Source organism: Saccostrea echinata, unplaced genomic scaffold (genome assembly GCF_033153115.1).
Source record: "Saccostrea echinata isolate AGI-Se365-2 ecotype Australia unplaced genomic scaffold, CSIRO_AGI_Sech_v1 ptg000009l, whole genome shotgun sequence".
NCBI classification, from domain to species: Eukaryota; Metazoa; Mollusca; class Bivalvia; order Ostreida; family Ostreidae; genus Saccostrea; species Saccostrea echinata.
In genome coordinates, this window is record NW_026889758.1 from 35,407,501 (window position 1) to 35,421,796 (window position 14,296).

Sequence of the window (14,296 nt, forward strand, 5' to 3'; positions counted from 1 at the left end):
ATGTAGCATTGCTTTCCTAAGTCGGGGTGGGAATGTGGGCAAAGAAAAGGCCAAAGGGGGGGGGGGTCAGAAAGTTGACAGTCAGAGTGAAGGGGGGGGGGGGATTTGACAAGCAACACAGGCCTAAGTTCAAAAGCATTTTTTCCTGGAGTGGGCTCGATCAATCATAAAGTGAGGAGGGACAACCCGCCCTTGAATGAGCATTTCCATTTTCTGTTTGTAATCATGCTCTGTTATTGTTTATGTTTACATTTTACCAGAAGTGTTCGATTTCACAGGTCTTTAAGATGTTATGAGAAACATCGTTGTCATTGAATTTGAATGTTAAGAATTTCCATTTAAGTTTGAAACGTTAAACTGAAGTTTGACAGTGCAGTCAACAGTAACAGTTAGTTTTTGAATGTGGCAACTGCACGTAGCCGTAAGCAGTCTGAGGCAACTGCACATAACCGCAAGCAGTGGCAATCCTGAAGTAGTCAACACAGTTAGAACAAGCAGTCGAAGTTTGCTGTCATACATGGAACTCCGTAGCTTTGCAAAGCAGGTGCAGACACTTAGATGAAAGTTTAAGGTGATAAAAAGAAATATGTCGCCTATTAGGAAGTTTATATACATGTAGTGTTAGCTTACCAATAACCAATATTTTTATCTGCAGATTAACTTGTATTCGGTGTTCCCTATAATAATCATCGAGCGCTTATTGTGGAGATTTTACATAAAGTATACTTTAATATTAGATGAAATATAATATCGTAAAGGGCTAAATTTCAGAAGAATGCATCAATTATTATCTTGGGTTGAATATATTCCTATTTTAATTTTAAAATCATTATCGGGAAGCTAATGACTTAAGAAAAATAGTCTATGGAAGTGTTTATTTATATTTTCAAAACATTGTACAGTGTATCAAAGTGATTATATCTCTTATTAGACACTCACAGCTAATTCTAATTAATTACATGTATTGAAATCTGAAGAGTAAGCGATAATCTTGCCCCTGGTTACACGACTGGTTCATCACTTTGAGCTTGTATAGATATCATTTTTTAAAATTATATTTCGGTTGTATACACTCAAGACAATTATATATTTCAAACATTGACAAATATCAAATGTAGAATTCTTTATTATACACCTACAAGACTGTACATCCAGTTTTACTTCCAAATACCGACGCAAAACCTGTCATGAGAGTATGATGATGCACATATAAAATAAACTAGTAGATATTATCTATTTTATTGAATATTCAAATATAATTATTCAAATACTTTCATTTAATATTCGAATATGAACTATTGACAAAATTGACATCAGGTCAGATACCATGAATTATGCAATTTTTGTTTTCATTCACCCATGGATGCTATATGGCAAAATTGGTTGTACTTTTTTCAGTGGTTCCAGAGAGGAAGCTGAAAATGTTTAAATGTTAAGTTATAACCAATAGACAAAATGAAATAGCAATAGGTCACCTTAGTGACTGGGGTGACCTAATAACACAAAAAACTTCTCCTCTGCTTTTAAGGGCTTGGAACCTTCTGCTTGAAAAACAAATGCAAAAATGGAGGCAATGTATTTTACAAGCAGGCAGCATTAAAAGTTTTATGCCTTTTTTCTATTGTTTTGCTTTTTGGCTTCTTTTCTTTCTTTCTTTCTTTTTTTTTGTTTTGTTTTTTTCTTTTCATTTTTTCTTTCTTTTTTTCTTCTGTATTTTTTTTTTTTTTTTTTGCTTTTTTTTGTTTTTGTTTTTTGTTTGTTTGTTTGTTTTTTTTTTTGTTTTTTTTTTTTTTGTTTTTTTTTTTTTTTTAGTTTTACTAATATAATAAACATTAACATTTCACTGCATAACTAGTCACAAAACATCATTCACTGTCACAATTTAACATTTACTCCTAACAGTCAATAAACATTTATATTTACTTTCCCTGCATTAACTATTCACAAATTACCATTTTACATTTACTGCTAACTTTACATTTACATGTACTTTCATTGCATAATTTAGGTCACAATTTTTCATTCACTGTCACAATTTAACATTTACTTATAAAACAATTAACATTTATGTGTACTTTCCCAGCATAACTATTCAAAAATCACTATTTACTGTAACAATTTAACATTTACTGCCAATTACATTTACATGTACTTTCATTGCATAACTTAGGTCACAATCAATCATTCACTGTCACAATTTAACATTTACTACTAATACAATTAACATTTATTTGTACTTTCACTGCATAACTAGTTACAATTCATCATTGACTGTCACAAATTTACATTTACTAATACAAACAATAAACATTTACATGTACTTTCACCACAGAACTAGTCACATCAATAATAAATGCTGATTAACATTCAATTATACAATAAATTATTAGTCACCATTCCATCTTATAATTTTTACAATATAAACTTCTTAAGTGAATATGTACAGAATAATCACAATTCTAGCAAAACAATAGATAATAAAAGATATTTACATTAGAATATTCTCAAAGATAACATAATTATCTCACTGGCATAGAAAAAAAGAATGGGGTCAGTGTGGGAGGAAACCGGAGCACCCGGAGAAAACCCACGTGTCTGAGTGGGCGACCCCGTACCCTCTTACAACTCAGACACCCATTTCCAAAACAAATCTTTCAAAAATATTTGTTTTGGATAATAAAAAAATAATAACATTGTAAATTGGATGTGCTTGTGTGTGCTTTACAGATATGGCTTTCTACATTGTCATCTTCCTTTGTCTTTCTCCAAACATGATCACAAGGATATGCCTCTTCAATACTTTTATATTCTGTCAATGAACGAGAAAAAAGTAATTATCCATTAGGACTGACAAGTAAAATTGAAGAACAGAATCTAAAAGAAAGGCATAATTGGGTAACTTCCATACCTGAGGGCTTCTTGTCATTCATAATGTCAAGCACATCCACATGACTTTATCTGAGTCTCCTGCTGGGTACTGTCACCAAATCACCAAAGCACACTAGTATAAAATAGAAGTTAATATACTCAATCATCCAAGTAAGTAACAGTAACTAATAAAAGAACAGGCATATCTAAGTGAAATGTTATATAACTCTAAGATGATATTCTCTTGCTGTTACTTTTTCAAAAAAAGATTTTGGATTATTAATTAAGTCAAATACCTGATCAGTGACAGTTATCCACTGTGATATGTCTCGCTGTTGGGAAGGCCAAATCCATTAGTCTTGCCTTTTCCAGGTTTTTACACGAATTCCTGTCTGGCTGTAGCTGCTCATTTCCACATCTTGGAGGATCAACATCCCTCAGTATTGTCTTTTCTAGGTTTTTTGCACCAATTCCTGTCTGGCTGTGGCTGCTCATTTCCATATCTTGGAGGGTCAACATCCATCAGCATTGCATTTTCCAGTTGTTTCCATCAAATCCTGTAGGCTGCAAAAGCTCTTTTCACATTCATCAACACAATCCTTTGAAGTTTCCTCTTCAACCTGTCAGATGCGAGTGTCTTATTTCAAACAGTGTCAGCTTATGATTATCTCATTGGCATAAAAAGAAAGTGAAAAGAGGGGTCAGTGTGGGAGGAAGCCTCAATTTTGATGAAACTTCATCAGACTTCTGAGATTTCCATACACGAGGTGTATCAGATGCCAGTGTATGGAATATGGAAATTTGGTAGACAAGCTTCAAAACAAAATGACTCTTAAAATTATTATACGTACAATTGCACATCTTTTTAACTAATTTTATATAACATTTTATTTGTAGCTAAGATATGTTGATTTATTCTAAATTGTAGCCATTGTAATTTGGAACTTTCTAATACAGTAAAACTTGTCTAATCCAAAGAAATTGGCCAGATTAGACAACATTCTGGATAAGACAACATTTAAAACTATTGAATTTACTGCAAGGGACTTAAAGTTTACGCCGTATTAGACAAGATTTCAGATTACACAACATCCGGATTAGACACATTTCACTGTAATAAGATGATCTTGGATCATGATTATGTCACATACCTGATCCGTGTCAGTTATCTACTGCAATATGTCTTTTTGGGAAGGTCAACATCCATCAGGCTTGCCTCCTCCATTGTTTCCACTAAGCCATGGCCCTAGACCATACATTGTAAAAAGACTTGGGTAAATTTTTTTTTAGTATCTTGAGTTTTATCAATTGTATGTGCTTAAACATTTGCAGTTTTGTATAGCATGTAAATTCAAACACATGATGGAATTTTTGTTTCAAAATCAAAATTATTTCAAAAGTTATTTTAGTTTAAAATTCTAATGCAAGTCCGTTCTCAGTATATGGTCTTGGGGCCTGTTGAGAGCAGCTGCTGTTTCCACATGTTGTACATCAGGTTTGCCTAAACATCCATCAACCTTGCATCAAAGTCAGCCTTGCCTCTGCAGTTGTTTCCACCAAGTCCTGTTGGCTGTAGCTGCAGTCTCCACATCTTCGAAAATCATTGTCTCTCAGGCATGTCTCTTCCAGTTGTTTCCACCAAGTCCTGTCGAGTGAAGCTTCCGTTTCCACATCTTGAAAGATTGTTGTTCCTCAGGCATGTCTCCTCCAGTTGTATCCACCAAGTTCTGTTGGCTGCAGCTGCACTTTTTCAGAGTCAATATCCATTAGCCTATAGAAAATATCTCCCATGCTTTCAGGGCTCCTTATGATCTGCCAGATAGTTCTTCAAGTGCCTTTTTCAATCTCTTATCCTGGAAGTTGTGAAAAGGAATTATGAATACTGCCACATCTTAACAAATAATTAACATAAGGTAAGAAAAGTTTATCATTCTGTATTACTGGTCTATTGTGTCAAAAAAAAAGGATCTCTGATGAAGTGCAATGCGATGGATTGGGCTCAATATAGATGGGGGCACAAAATACTAAAACATATAACATTTCTCTTTTTGTTGGAAAAAAAATTCTATGAAAAGATGGTGGGAGAAACATAGATGGCAAGGTATGGCCTCTAATTGATATAAAAATCAAAATGCAGTTAAAATTTGCAATTAATGACTGTAAATGATGCTTATTTTCTATTGATTTAAACTGTAGATAGAGGCTCAAAAATGTGAAAAAATGATAGAAAATTCCTCAAATCTGAAAAAAAATTCATCAGATTTCTGAGATTTCCATACATAAGGAGTATCTGATACCAGTGTATGAAATATGTAAATTTGAAAGCTATTGTAGCCATTGTAATTTGAAACTTTTTATTAATAAGATGATTTTGGATCATGATTATGTCACATACCTAATCAGTGTCAGAAGCATTGAAGGGGGCTGGGTTAACATCCATCAGGCATATCTCCTCCAGTTGTTTCCACCAAGTCCTGTTGGCTGCAGCCGCAGTCTCCACATCTTGGAAGATCATTGTCCCTCATGCATGTCTCCTCCAGTTGTTTCCACCAAGTCCTGTTGGCTGCAGCTGCAGTCTCCACATCTTGGAAGATAGTTGTCTCTCTGGCATGTTCCTCCAGTTGTTTCCACCAGATCCTGTTGTCTGCAGCCACACTTTTTCAGAGTCAATATCCATTAGCCTGTAGGAAATATCTTCCATGCTTTCAGGGCCCCTTTTGATCTGCCAGATAGTTCTTCAAGTGCATTTTTTAATCTCTTATCCTGAGAGGGACAACAAGGGAATATGAATACTGACACATTTTAACAAAAAAATCAACATAATGTACGAAAAGTTTAGCATTCTGTATTACAGATCTAAGATCTCAAAAAAGCTGAATCTCTGATACAGTGTAATGCCATGGATTGAGCTTAAAATAAAGTGGGACACAAAATACTAAGATGCATAACATTTCTTCTTTTTTGTGTTGGAAAAAATTTCCTGTGAAAAGATGGTGGGAGAAACATAGATGGCAAGGTATGGCCCTTATTTGATATGAAAATCAAAATTCAATTAAAATTTGCAATTAATAACTGTAAATATATACATTTGTGGTATCTCTCTATTATATAAACATGCAGAGAGCAAATATCTTCATACCTGTATGAAGTTTTTTGAAGGTTATAGGTCATTACGTGACCTAATCACACAGCGCAGTAATATCTACATAAAAAGACTTACTCCACTAAGCAATATAGCATGTTTTTCATGCATAAAAATGTACAAAATACGCAAGTAAAATAATAATCATTTTATTTACGATGTAAACGAGTATTTAATACAGTTCTTGATCGATTTTACATAGAGAATAGAAAACTACGTGTTATAAGTTTCATGTCTGAGCTGCATAGTCTCAACGTTTACCCTTATTTTTCTCGCAGACCTCTGAATGCTATAATTTTTTTTCCATTAAACTTTACTCACAATAAATTTGTTGAAAAATATCAATGTAATGCAATCACGCCACACACTGCACTTTGGAAGTTCGGTAGGCACACCTCCATCATCGAGATCGTTGTGACGTTGTCTTAACAATGTAAGCTGTCGCCAGTGTCTCCATGTCAGCATCATAAATTAATAAATATGCCTTACTGAAATCGTAGATTTTATGTTTTTGATCAAATTTGTACTTGATTTCAAGTTATCTGGTCCGGACAAGTGTCTCCATCCATCCCTTTCCGACCGAAATTCCTCCAACTTTTTAGTATCAAACATCGGACGTATTTCTTGTGTTTTTAACATCGAATATGGGTTCTCATGAATACAAAAATTCCCAGACACCAATATGCTCACTATAATAATTGATCACAAGAAGCCTTTCACAGAATATTCCCTTCGAAACAATCCTTTGCCAGATGAATTTGAAGCGTATTACCGCTTTTCAAGCCGATTTACACCTAGCGTAATTTGTCAAAATCTACGACGTACAGTTAGGGCAATATTTATATTCGATTACATTCGATTGTCCGTCTCAAATGTATATATAAGTAATAAATAACAAGTTTAAAAACTTCAATGGGAATTGAAGTGGGTCGGTACGTGATCAAATCTTCTGAGAAGGCCTTCGGCCTTCACAGGATTTGATCACGTGACCGACCCACTTCAATTCCCATTGAAGTTTTTAAACTTGTTATTTATTTCTTAAATAATGGGTTTTTTGTCTTGATTTAAAGTGTAGATGGAGGCTTAGCAAGAACGTGAAGAAATTAGAAAATTCCTTAATGCTGATAAATTTCATCAGATTTCTGAGATTTCCAAACATGATGTATCTGATACCAGTGTATGAAATATATAAATTTGTTAGACAAGCTTGGAAACAAATTGACTCTCAAAATTTTTACACAATTCTCTTTCAAATCAATTACATAACACTTTATTTGTAGCTAATATATGTTGATTTATTTTGAATTGTAGCCATTGTAAATTGGAACTTTTTGTTAATAAGATGATCTTGGATCATGATTATGTCACATACCTGATCAGTGATAGTTATCTACTGTGATATGCCTTGGGGGAGTGGGTGTTAACATCCATCAGGCTTGTCTCCTCCAGTTGTTTCCACCAAGTCTTGTTGGGTGCTAGTGCTGTTTCCACATCTTGGAGAATCTTTGTCCATCAGGCTTGCCTGTTCTAGTTGTTTCCACCAGGTCCTATTTTCTTTTTCAAACTCATTTCCTGGGAGGGACAAGAAGGGATTATTAATACTGACTCATCTTAACAAAAATCAACATAAAGTAAGAAAGGTTTATCATTCTGTATTACAGGTCTATTGTGTTAAAAAAAAAGGAATTCTCTTTGAGAAGAAATTTTCTATGAAAAAATGGTGGGAGAAACACAAAGGACAAGGAATGGCCCTTGTTTGATATAAAAATCAAAATGCCGTTGGAATTTGCCATTAATTACAAGAAATGATGCCTGTTTTGTCTTGATTTAAAGTGTCTATGGAGACTAAAAGGATGTGAAAAATTAGAAAATTCCTCAATTCTGATGAAATTTCATTAGATTTTCAAGACATCCAGTGCATGAAATAAATTAATTTGATAGACAGACAAGCTTTAAAACAAAATGAATCTTAAAATTGATTAACAATTGAATGAATAACAATGAGAACATTCAGAAAATGACAGCATCCTTTCTTTGACCATTTCTGCATCTTGTTACTTAATATCATTGCTCATTTTGAAATATAATTTTTGAAATCAAACAAAAATTCAAAAATTATGTAACTTATTATAGTTTACTTATGTACCAAATCTTGCTGATCAAAATTGTAGGAGGAGTAATGTTTTGAAAAAGCTTCAAAGTTCCCTTTCTTGTAACCAAGGCAAAATCATTGTCAAAGACCAAATACAGAATTATGTATCTTGGAATAGTTTAATTGTGTTTTAATTTCACTTACTGAAAATGGACCAAAACTGAGAGGAAGCTTTTTGAAAAATTATTTACAGACAGACAGCTAGACAGACAGACAGACAAGGGACACCTTCTTATGCATAAGCTCCTCTAGTCTCTGACTAGTAGAGCTAAAACACATTGGCCTTTGCTGGGAAAAGCTACACAATATGAAGGATCATTTTCTCTATTTTAGAAAGATGAATTATGTAAACTAGGATCATTTTACTTTTTACTGGAATTTTTAAATCATCCAACAATAATGCATAATTTAAGCTCTTATTTTTTGGCTCTGAATTTTTAATTAATTCAGGATTTTCTATTACATTTTACCTTATCATACTTAAGGATTTTGCTTATTCCTCTTCATTCAACTTTCAATCTTTTCCCAACTACAAAATAAAGCTGTAAAAAGAACAAATATAATTAAATAATAGGCCTTTGACTTGATTGGGCCAGAAGTTTCGGCTGAAACACACTGTTTCAACACCTTCAAATCTGTTATATCCACCATGTTGAATGTTGATTCTACTGCAAAATACAACAAAGAACATTAGGCACATACTTAATACTCAAACTAATAAAACTAATAAAAAACTGACATATAAATAACAAATAACTTAAACATTGTACTCATACAATAACAAAAAACTATACTCACAACAATAGCAAATAATTAAAACTCATAACAATAACAAATAACTAAAACTCATAACAATAACAAATAACTATACTCACAACAATATCAAATAAGTAAAACTCATAACAATAGCAAATAACTAAAATTCATAACAAATAACTATACTCACAATATCAAATAACTAAAATTCATAACAATAACAAATAACTAAAACTCATAACAAATAACTATACTCACAACATCAAATATCTAAAACTCATAACAATAACAAATAACTTAAACTCATAACAATAACAAATAAGTAATATAATCATAAAAATAACAAACAACTATTACTCATAAAAATAATAAATCACATAATTATAACAACAAAAAAACTTACTTAAGTCAACTTGCTTAACTTACCAAACTAACATAACTAATAACAAAGAAAACTTGTACATGTATTAACAAATGTCTAACAAAATAAATAAATGAAAATAGATAAACCTAATTAACAAATACATGTAATTAATATAAGGAACAGAACTAACCTCACAAAAAACTATCACAAACAAAACTAACATAACAAGTTTTAAAATTAACAAGCAAATCTAATGAACTTAAGATATAACTTAACAAAAACTCGCATAAATAATGTAACAAGTAACAAACTAAACAAACAATAAATAAATAACATTTACTAAAAAAAATTAAACAAATAACTTACAACTAACAATACTAACAAAATAAGAACTATAGCAATTAACAAATATAACAACAATAACATTATAAAAAGAAATACCTCCATTCCAGCGTTGTTGGGATGCTGTTCCACTCCAATATGCCCAGCTGCCTCCAAATCCTTATTCCACCATCTCCAACGATGAAGTACCAGCAAAGAGAGAACAGAGAAGATTAGACAAACAAAAAAGAAACAACAGAACAAAAAAAAAACTATTACAAAAGATGTGCTAAGAGTGGGGGAGATGAGGGAAGGGAAATGTTAGTACTTAGTAGGAGTGCCAAAATAATAATGAAACGATCATACCTCTGCTATTTCTTAAGGACTAAGAAATACCTCCAATCCAGCGTTGTTGGGATGCTGTTCCACTCCAATATGCCCAGTCACCTCCAAGTCCTTATTCCACCATCTCCAAAGATGACGTCCCTGCAAAGAGAGAACAGAGAAGATTAGACAAATTAAAAAACAACAGTACAAAAAAAAACTATTACAAAAGATGTGCTGAGAGTGGGGGAGGGAAGGGAAATGTTAGTACTTTAGTAGGAGTGCCAAAATAATAAAGATATGATCATACCTCTGCTATTTCTTAATGACTAAGAAATACCTCCGTTCCAGCGTTGTTGGGATGCAGACGCCTCCAAGTCCTTATTCCACAATCTCCATCGATGTAGTCCCGGCAAAGAGAGAACAGAGAAGATTAGACAAACATAAAACAACAGAACAAAAAAACTATTACAAAAGATGTGCTGAGAGTGGGGGAGGGAAGGGAAATGTTAGTACTTAGTAGGAGTGCCAAAATAATAAAGAAATGATCATACCTCTGCTATTTCTTATTGACTAAGAAATACCTCCATTCCAGCGTTGTTGGGATGCTGTTCCACTCCAATATGCCCAGCTGCCTCCAAGTCCTTATTCCACCATCTCCAACGATGAAGTCCCGGCAAAGAGAGAACAGAGAAGATTAGACAAACAAAAAAAAAAAAACAATGGAACAAAAGAAAACTATCACAAAAGATGTGCTGAGAGTGGGGGAGATGAGGGAAGGGAAATGTTAGTACTTAGTAGGAGTGCCAAAATAGTAATGAAACAATCATACCTCTGCTATTTCTTAAGGACTAAGAAATACCTCCAATCCAGCGTTGTTGGGATGCTGTTCCACTCCAATATGCCCAGTCACCTCCAAGTCCTTATTCCACCATCTCCAAAGATGACGTCCCGGCAAAGAGAGAACAGAGAAGATTAGACAAATTAAAAAACAACAGTACAAAAAAACTATTACAAAAGATGTGCTGAGAGTGGGGGAGGGAAGGGAAATGTTAGTACCTTAGTAGGAGTGCCATAATAATAAAGATATGATCATACCTCTGCTATTTCTTAAGGACTAAGAAATACCTCCATTCCAGCGTTGTTGGGATGCTGTTCCACTTCAATATGCCCAGTCACCTCCAAGTCCTTATTCCACCATCTCCAACGATGAAGTCCCGACAAAGAGAGAACAGAGAAGATTAGACAAACAAAAAAAACAACAGAACAAAAAAAAAACTGTTACAAAAGATGTGCTAAGAGTGGGGGAGATGAGGGAAGGGAAATGTTAGTACTTAGTAGGAGTGCCAAAATAGTAATGAAACAATCATACCTCTGCTATTTCTTAAGGACTAAGAAATACCTCCAATCCAGCGTTGTTGGGATGCTGTTCCACTCCAATATGCCCAGTCACCTCCAAGTCCTTATTCCACCATCTCCAAAGATGACGTCCCGGCAAAGAGAGAACAGAGAAGATTAGACAAATTAAAAAACAACAGTACAAAAAAACTATTACAAAAGATGTGCTGAGAGTGGGGGAGGGAAGGGAAATGTTAGTACCTTAGTAGGAGTGCCAAAATAATAAAGATATGATCATACCTCTGCTATTTCTTAAGGACTAAGAAATACCTCCATTCCAGCGTTGTTGGGATGCTGTTCCACTTCAATATGCCCAGGGGCCTCCAAGTCCTTATTCCACCATCTCCAACGATGAAGTCCCGACAAAGAGAGAACAGAGAAGATTAGACAAACAAAAAAACAACAGAACAAAAAAAAAACTGTTACAAAAGATGTGCTAAGAGTGGGGGAGATGAGGGAAGGGAAATGTTAGTACTTAGTAGGAGTGCCAAAATAATAATGAAACGATCATACCTCTGTTATTTCTTAAGGACTAAGAAATACCTCCAATCCAGCGTTGTTGGGATGCTGTTCCACTCCAATATGCCCAGTCACCTCCAAGTCCTTATTCCACCATCTCCAAAGATGACGTCCCGGCAAAGAGAGAACAGAGAAGATTAGACAAATTAAAAAACAACAGTACAAAAAAACTATTACAAAAGATATGCTGAGAGTGGGGGGGGGGGGGGAGGAGGGAAATGTTAGTACCTTAGTAGGAGTGCCAAAATAATAAAGATATGATCATACCTCTGCTATTTCTTAAGGACTAAGAAATACCTCCATTCCAGCGTTGTTGGGATGCTGTTCCACTTCAATATGCCCAGGGGCCTCCAAGTCCTTATTCCACCATCTCCAACGATGAATTCCCGGCAAAGAGAGAACAGAGAAGATTAGACAAACAAAAAAACAACAGAACAAAAAAAAAACTATTACAAAAGATGTGCTAAGAGTGGGGGAGATGAGGGAAGGGAAACATTAGTACTTAGTAGGAGTGCCAAAATATTAATGAAACGATCATACCTCTGCTATTTCTTAATGACTAAGAAATACCTCCATTCCAGCGTTGTTGGGATGCTGTTCCATTCCAATATATCCAGACGCCTCCAGGTCCTTATTCCACCATCTCCAACGATGAAGTCCCGGCAAAGAGAGAACAGAGAAGATTAGACAAACATAAAACAACAGAACAAAAAAAACTATTACAAAAGATGTGCTGAGAGTGGGGGAGGGAAGGCAAATGTTAGTACCTTAGTAGGAGTGCCAAAATAATAAAGATATGATCATACCTCTGCTATTTCTTAAGGACTAAGAAATACCTCCATTCCAGCGTTGTTGGGATGCTGTTCCACTTCAATATGCCCAGGGGCCTCCAAGTCCTTATTCCACCATCTCCAACGATGAAGTCCCGGCAAAGAGAGAACAGAGAAGATTAGACAAACAAAAAAACAACAGAACAAAAAAAAAACTATTACAAAAGATGTGCTAAGAGTGGGGGAGATGAGGGAAGGGAAATATTAGTACTTAGTAGGAGTGCCAAAATATTAATGAAACGATCATACCTCTGCTATTTCTTAATGACTAAGAAATACCTCCATTCCAGCGTTGTTGGGATGCTGTTCCATTCCAATATATCCAGACGCCTCCAGGTCCTTATTCCACCATCTTCAACGATGAAGTCCCGGCAAAGAGAGAACAGAGAAGATTAGACAAACATAAAACAACAGAACAAAAAAAACTATTACAAAAGATGTGCTAAGAGTGGGGGAGGGAAGGGAAATGTTAGTACCTTAGTAGGAGTGCCAAAATAATAATGAAACGATCATACCTCTGCTATTTCTTAAGGACTAAGAAATACCTCCAATCCAGCGTTGTTGGGATGCTGTTCCACTCCAATATGCCCAGTCACCTCCAAGTCCTTATTCCACCATCTCCAACGATGAAGTCCCGGCAAAGAGAGAACAGAGAAGATTAGACAAACAAAAAAAAAACAATGGAACAAAAGAAAACTATCACAAAAGATGTGCTGAGAGTGGGGGAGATGAGGGAAGGGAAATGTTAGTACTTAGTAGGAGTGCCAAAATAGTAATGAAACAATCATACCTCTGCTATTTCTTAAGGACTAAGAAATACCTCCAATCCAGCGTTGTTGGGATGCTGTTCCACTCCAATATGCCCAGTCACCTCCAAGTCCTTATTCCACCATCTCCAAAGATGACGTCCCGGCAAAGAGAGAACAGAGAAGATTAGACAAATTAAAAAACAACAGTACAAAAAAACTATTACAAAAGATGTGCTGAGAGTGGGGGAGGGAAGGGAAATGTTAGTACCTTAGTAGGAGTGCCAAAATAATAAAGATATGATCATACCTCTGCTATTTCTTAAGGACTAAGAAATACCTCCATTCCAGCGTTGTTGGGATGCTGTTCCACTTCAATATGCCCAGGGGCCTCCAAGTCCTTATTCCACCATCTCCAACGATGAATTCCCGGCAAAGAGAGAACAGAGAAGATTAGACAAACAAAAAAACAACAGAACAAAAAAAAAACTGTTACAAAAGATGTGCTAAGAGTGGGGGAGATGAGGGAAGGGAAATGTTAGTACTTAGTAGGAGTGCCAAAATAATAATGAAACGATCATACCTCTGCTATTTCTTAAGGACTAAGAAATACCTCCATTCCAGCGTTGTTGGGATGCTGTTCCATTCCAATATATCCAGACGCCTCCAAGTCCTTATTCCACCATCTCCAACGATGAAGTCCCGGCAAAGAGAGAACAGAGAAGATTAGACAAACATAAAACAACAGAACAAAAAAAAACTATTACAAAAGATGTGCTGAGAGTGGGGGAGGGAAGGGAAATGTTAGTACTTAGTAGGAGTGCCAAAATAATAATGAAACGATCATACCTCTGCTATTTCTTAATGACTAAGAAA